We start from the raw sequence: 7,969 nt of genomic DNA, 5'->3' as shown, positions 1-7,969 counted from the left end.
CGGCAGCCGTCTCTGTGAGAGCTGCATAACGCTTATCAAAATACTCAACCATGGCGGTCTTGATCGACCCAAACAGTTCCGGCAACTCGGCCCGGAACAACGCAGCAACCTCATCATGCAGGATCTCACGAATCCTCGCATCCAACTCGCATGTGCTCATCTGACCAATAACCTTGGGCGGTACTGACCCGCCCGGAACTCCCTCTCCTGCTCCCGATCCTGATCCGGATCCACTCCCAGCATGTCTCGGAATCTCCATACTGAAATAACACCACAAAATCTCAGACACTTCCCACTAACCCGGGAACCAACTCTCAACCCCACCCTAGAGGTCATGGTTTCCCTGATACGTGTATGGGTCCTGTGCTTTCAGTAGTATGGGCCCATACTACCTTCCACACCTACCCATATTTGTATGAAGTACTACCACAACGCCCTAGAGAAAACATACAAACAAGCGCTCAACCCTCACCACTAGAGGAACACTAGAAATCTCCTACAAGGAAACCATAAGCTACAGGAATCACAAATCAGGCAGCATTATCATGAAATCCTGAAGATCCCTAGCCTAGCACTAGCATGCTGTTCTAACAAAGCTCAAAAACAAATATCGTGTATGGTATTTTGGGGTTACTTACTAGCTCCCGCTGATCGTACCTCCATGTCCTCCTTTACTCATTTTGAAAACCATTTTAAATTCTTTTTTGAAAACTCTCCTCAATTTGAGACTGGAGTCACACAAGTGTTCCTCCAATTCACTCAAACCAAGTCTCTGATACCAACTTGTAACGACCGAAAAATTCCAACCAAATTAAATTTTTCAAAAACAACCCGATTCCATTAAGGTTATTACAAAAAGGTTTTCAATGCAATTTATTTAAAGTACTCCCAGAATCACATCATGACAAAACATGAGGAGCGGTACGATCACGCCTTCGCCTTGCCACAGTCTCCTGAAGAACCTGAAAAACAATAAACCACAACTGTAAGCCCGAAAGCTTAGTGAGATATCCCCAAAATACCAACCACATATACCATACACTGATAACATGCCATAACATATCCGATCACAGAACAGCCATGCACTTCGGGTCTATTGTGTGACTGGTCTGCCGCACCGGCCAACAGTCCACCTGGTCCACCCTCCGAGTCTAGCCATATACCTCGAGTTTGCAGTGTGATTGGTCCGGCACACCGGGACTTCAATCCACCTGGTCCACTCTCCGAATCTAGCCACATATCGAGTCTGCAGTGTGATTGGTCCGCCCGCACCGGGCCTTCAATCCACCTGGTCCACTCTCTGAGTCTACAGTATGACTGGTTCGCCCGCACCGGGCCTTCTGTCAGCCTGGTCCACTCTCCGAGTCTCGGCACGTCTGGTCCGCCCTCTTAGGGCCTACAGCCTATCCGGACCGCTCGCTAGGCCTTCGGGACAACCGGTCCGCCCTGGGTATCTTGGCCTACAGCACAAAGCAGGACCCGCCTCAACCCAAATCCAGTCCAAACAACCATGTGCACATAAACATACAATCATATAACAATTCATAGTCAACAAACCGATCAACAGATCACATAACATATCATCATCCTAACCAGGATACCAACCTAACCGGTCACTAGCATAGCATCACCCTACATCTCAGGATACCGATCTCAACCAGGTCTTTAACATATACCATCCTAGCTACCAGGATGCAACATATCAAAGCAATAACATACAACAAATACCCGGATCTCAATCCAATAAAGGGCCGGCCTTGGTGCCTTAGACCCTGTTGATATAGTGAGGATAACTCACCTCGAAACTCCCGACTGAACAGATAACCCAATCTGCTCCGATCACTGATACGATCTCCACCACTGGACAACCACCATGGCACTGAACTCAAAACAATATCCAACAATTACCAAAATGCCCCTGGAAAGCACTGGTCAACCCTTGGTCAAAGTCAAAGTCAACCCCTGACTGAATCTACTCGCCGAGTCAACCCGATGACTCGCCGAGTCCCCATGCTCAGAAATTCCCCAATCCGCGACTCAACTCGCCGAGTCACCCCGAGACTCGCCGAGTCCAACAACTCTGAGTCCAGTCACACACAACTCACCGAGTCATCCCTTGACTCACCGATTCTCGTCTCAACCAGAAAAGATTGGGACTCTTCGACAAGACTTGCCGATTCCAAGAACAGACTCGTCGAGTCTAAGGCTATCTTCAACTTACTCGTCGAGTTGTTCTTCCAACTCGCCGAGTTCCAGGCCATCTTCATCCAACTCGCCGAGTTCCAGCTTATCTTCAAACAACTCGTCGAGTCCACCCATGTGACTTGCCGAGTACCAGCGGGTCTGAATCCATACCGAGGCTTTCCAAGCCATGCAGATGATCCAAACCATAGATCTACCCTTCCTAAGGCCATACATCACGTAAAGTGGTAAACTTTACGTGAATCCAAGGAGATCTAGGCATTTTCACTCTAGGGTTTGGGTTTGGGACAAGATGGCTCCTTCAATCACTCATAAACAGGGACTTTTATGCATTCTAACCCTTTCCATTCCAGATCTGAGGTAGCAACCTCATATCTAATCTCTAAACTCCAATACATCAAAAGATATGATCTCTAACACCTCCAAAATGATGAATCTAGATAATAGCAGCTCAAACAATGAAATAATACCTCAAAAGGAAGCCCTAATAGCAATGAAACCCGAATCTAAGCAAAGCCCCTTGCTCCAAGCCTCCTAACCTTCAAGATTTCCTCAACAATCACTTCTTCAAGCCTCCAAATTCACTTTGATCCTCTCACACACAACAACTAGGGTTTCTGGACTTAAGAGAGAGTAGAGAGGTTGGGGGAAAGGATGTTATGTTCTTTATATAAGGCTCAACCCCGAGAAATAGGGTTTTCTCCACTCAGCGCCTACTCGCCGAGTCCATCCACTGACTCGCCGAGTCAGCCACTTAACACGCGACCAAAGTCGCGACCCTACTCGCCGAGTCCACCCATGGACTCGCCGAGTTCCCCTTCCCAAATTACTCTTTTAGCCCTTCAACTTTACTCTTGATATTCCGGGATGTTACAGTACAAACCATAGCAAGTAAATGAGAATAACATCAATACAATAAATAAGGAACTTAAAAGGTTCCACTTCATCCTCTATCTCTTGACTTCTAACATCCATCTATCATCCTCACTCCTTAACTATAACCTGAGATACATGGCATTAAAAGAGATACGTAAGACAATAATGTCTCATGAGCAACACAGGTTTACGACCCAAAACATTTATCATATTTTCATCAAGAAAACATTTCATCATTTCAAAACATAGTTTTAGACCATAAAACATTTTCAAGCATTTTCAAGGAAAACTCTTTTCATATGCATCATAAATATCATTTCATAACTTATCATTTTCAACCATTGCCAACTTTTATACTTAGGGTACCCCAAGTCTAGACCAAGATGTAAACAACATCTATAAAGACCTATTTTGATGATCGGTGGATGCGGAATAAATAATATCTTGAGATTTAACGAACATAAAATGAAGAACATATGATGAGAAATTCCATAGATTAGAAAAAAGAGATAAAATATTACAATACAAGAACGTGTTTGGGAGAGAAGACTCTCCCTAGATAGGACAGATCCCACCACTTTCTCTCTCTCTCTCTCTCTCTCTCTCTCTCTAGAAAAGCTACATTGTAAGTGCACTCTTACAAATAAAATGATCAACTCTCTCTTTATATAGGAGAGAGAAAATGCCAACAATACAATGAAGGGAAATAAATAACCTAACTATCACTCATTATTTGTAGAGGATTTCCATACTCCAACATTCTCTCCCTAAATGCTCATAAATGATGAGGGATACAATAAGTGATAAAATGTTATAATACAGTAATCCGACTAGCAAGTGTGGTAATAAAATGAAACATAATGAGAACCAAATGTTGAAATGTCTCTGAAACTCTGAAGTGTCTTTGATGTTTGAAACTGGCCATGAATCTCTAAACAATGAAGGTCTTTGGCTTCAAAGCGCCACCAATGAAGTAGAAAAATAAGATCCAAATCTTCAAACTAGTCATAAGCACCACGAGCAAGTATAAGATCCAATAAAAAAACACTTCGGCTTCAAAAAGTCTGAAAAACATCTCTAGTTCTCGAATCATAATACACCCAAAATTATTCGAAGAATAACCTGCTAAAAATGTAAAGGATCCAAAAAATGAAGTTCGGATAATAAATAACGTGAGTCCAAAGACATTGTCTAGCAATTCCAAAAATTTGATCAAAAATAAGTGTCATGTCACATCGCCAAAATAATCTTCGTCTTCAAAATATCACAAATCCAAACTCGAGAAGTCATAAGATCTACACTGGATGCAAACACAAAATAATCATCCTGTGGTGGAGTCTGAATAATAAATAATTTGGAACCGGGAAACATCGAGTAATGCCAACAATTTGATCATTGAAGACCAAAAATCAGTGCCACATCGCATCACTAAATAAATCATTGTCTTCAGAAGTCTTCAAAAATCCAAACTCAAACAATCATAAAATCATAATCGGATGATATCATAATCTTCTCTCCCTATTTTTGATAACCAAAGACCAAATATCAAAAATAAATATATCATGGGGATGAAGAGTGTCGGATACCAATAGCTATGAAGGCGCTCCCTAAATGTATGAAGGATATCGATAATATACGAGAAAGAGAGTAAAAGAAATACTCTACAGTCATTTGTAGCTGGGTGATTCAGTCGTTGAAGACTGATCGAACAAATACCAAAGAAACGAGAATAACTCTGCGTGAAAAAATAATCTCTGTTGTGCCAAAAAGATATCGATATACCCAAACTGCGGTGCCGGAACTCTCGAAGTGGTTTTCAATAGAAAATAAAGTCAACATGCTCAAGATACATGATTCGTCAACCGGAGATCAAGAGAGACAAGTCATAAAATCCCATAAAGCGAAGAATGTGAAACAACTTTGTTGACTAGGCGCCATTGCGGTGCAAACGTCATAAATAATAATATGAAGTCCGACTGTGGTATAGAGTAATCTTCATGGAAAGAAGAGAATTCTTCCAAAATAATCGGCATGAAGTAAACCAATGTGACTGTCTAAGGTTGTGGCAAAAAATTGGTATTAAAAAAAATATTTGGTTTTAAACATATAATTGGTTTTAATAAAAAAAATGGCTAAACAAAAAAATTGGTGTTAAAAAAAGAATTAATTGGCTAAAAAAATTTGGTGTAAAAAAATTAATTGGCTAAAAAAATTGTTGTAAAAAAATTAATTGGCTAAAAAAAATTGGTGTAAAAAAATTAATTGGCTAAATAAAATTTGGTGTAAAAAAAATTGAATTACGAAGAGGGCTGCGGTACAAGAGACAGAGAAGGGTTGTGGTACCAATGCTGAGAGGGGTACCGTAGAGGCTTCTTAGGAGGCTCCAGTAGGCAGTTTTTTGTTGCGGTTCTAGAGGCCAAGAAGGGCTGGTCTGATGACGAAAAATGCTACTTTTCATGCGAAAATGGTACCGAAAAGGTCATTTATTCATATTTTAATGAGGGGAATCTTTTCTAAAGCATTTTGTTTCAAAAAGAAGTCTTGGGAAGGCAAAAAGAGGAATGTGTAAGTGATTTTAAGGGACAAAAGGTGATGAGATTTGTCAAGTAACATAGTTTTTTTTTATTTGGGAAGGCAAATAAATGTGAATACTCTTTACCCAAAAGAGTAACAAGGACAAGTGACTTTTGAGAGCACTATATTACGTCCAAATGCACTAACTTGAGGATTCACATCAACAATTTAAAGATGAAAGAAATGAATATCATACCTTTTATGATGAACATAAAAAAGTGTTGGGGAAAAAATCTTCAAGTAAAATTGCTTTTCTCCACTTTTTTCAATAAAAGCTCATAAATTGTGTCGTATTTCCAAGAACAAAACATCTACGGGAACAAATCTTCAACCATTTAAAGACCATAAAATTAATTTTTTCTTCCATTTTTCTTCATTTCTTCAACAGCATAATAAGATCATTATGAACAAGATTTTCAGCAGAAACTTTGAACGAAGATAAGCAACTAATATTTATTCTTCTAAGCACGAATCAACACAAAAAAATATAAGAACTCATCATAAAATTTCCGGTTTTAACCCGAAAATTCTTGTAAAAATCCGAAAAAATCTTCAAGATAAACACCGAACGAGAGTCGTTCCCTTGAACTAGTCGCTTGAACCTTCAAGGTATGGCTTTGATACCAATTGTCAAGACCCATTTTGACGATCGGTGAATGCGAAATAAATAATATCTTGAGATTTAACGAACATAAAATGTAGAACATGAAAAACATATGATGATAAATTTCATAGATTAGAAAAGATAGATAAAATATTACAATACAAGAACATGGTTGGGAGAGAAGACTCTCCCTTGATGGGAGAGATCCCACCACTTTCTCTCTCTCTCTCTCTCTCTCTCTCTCTCTCTCTCTCTCTATAAAAGCTACATTGTAATTGCACTCTTACAAATAAAATGACCAACTCTCTCTTTATATAAGAGAGAGAAAATACCAACAATACAATAAAAGGAAATAAATAACCTACCTATCACTCATTATTTGTAGAGCATTTCCATGCTCCAACAAAATCAATCCACCAACGTATTATGCTAACCAGGACATCTACTTCGATAGATTCCTCTAGACCTCTTACGAGGTATCGTGGCCTGGGCAGCTATCATTCCTTCTTTACTTTCCAATTCTTGTCATTACTTTCATTTCTCATCATTACTTTCCATGCTTTGCAAATTTTGTACTTTAGCATCACAATACTCATTTCAAAAGCAAGACATATATACTTCAAATATTTCAAACTTGTTATCAAAACATTCTTTCTTTCAAAAACATTCTTTCTATCAAAAACGTTCTTTGCTCTTAAAACATTCTTGCCTTCAAGGCATTTTTTCAAAACATTCTTTCCAAAAATATTTAACACTTTATTTTCAAAACATTTCATATATCAAAACATTGCATTTCATTGTCATAAAATCATTTTGCCATGTACCCCAAAGTGGGAAAAATGTCAACACGTACTCACCTACTTCTCCAATGTAGATTGGCTAGTCATCTTCAAGTTCCTTTGCTTAGATCAACACTTCTCACGCACCACCGATATAACATAAAGGTGAAGATCAACAAAATGACCAAAATAACCCTTCTAATATTTTTAACATTTAGATATTCCCCATAACCTTATTTACTTCCTATTAGCATATATAGAAATTTTGGGGGAAATCACTGGTCGTGTACTTGGTTTGTCATGAAAACCATACACTCAACAAAACCTTTGATACGACCAGTGTCAAAGGGACACGCCCCCATGTTGTGACTAACACTCCCCTGTGTCCTTTTGACACGGCCCGTGTCAAAACTGCAGATCACCATTTTGTGCAAATTTTTGCTAAAAGCTTTGTAACTTTTTCCTTGGACTTCCAATGGCCACCAAACTTTACAAAGTCGGTATTAAAGACTAAATGAAAGGTATCAAATTCTCAAATACAAAATTAGTCCATATCCTCATGATGAATTAATCATTAAGACATTAAAATGTCATCAAAGCTATATGAAACATAACATGACATCTAAGCATCCTCGTGAGCAATTAGGCTCTTAAGGAAAGGAAAGGAAACCCAATTTCCGATTCTAGCCGAAATGGCCCATGATCTACTAAGCTCCCAAGCTTCTACGATAGCTTCGGAATCGGCTTTTCTGTTAGTGTAGGGTTATATCACCAAGAAGAACAAAACTCACCTCTTTGTCGGTGGAAGTGTGCATTTGCTTGAAATGCTACCTTGATGGCGTGGAACAGATACAAGACATTGAAGTACTAGAAGCCACATCGTTGCATGCCGAACCACGAGTACATGAGCAAGAAGTAGCGATGGGAATGTTGG

Source organism: Lactuca sativa, chromosome 8 (assembly GCF_002870075.4).
Source record: "Lactuca sativa cultivar Salinas chromosome 8, Lsat_Salinas_v11, whole genome shotgun sequence".
Classification (NCBI taxonomy): Eukaryota; Viridiplantae; Streptophyta; class Magnoliopsida; order Asterales; family Asteraceae; genus Lactuca; species Lactuca sativa.
The sequence above is the reverse complement of the archived record's forward strand: the minus strand, read 5'-3'. Positions refer to the sequence as shown.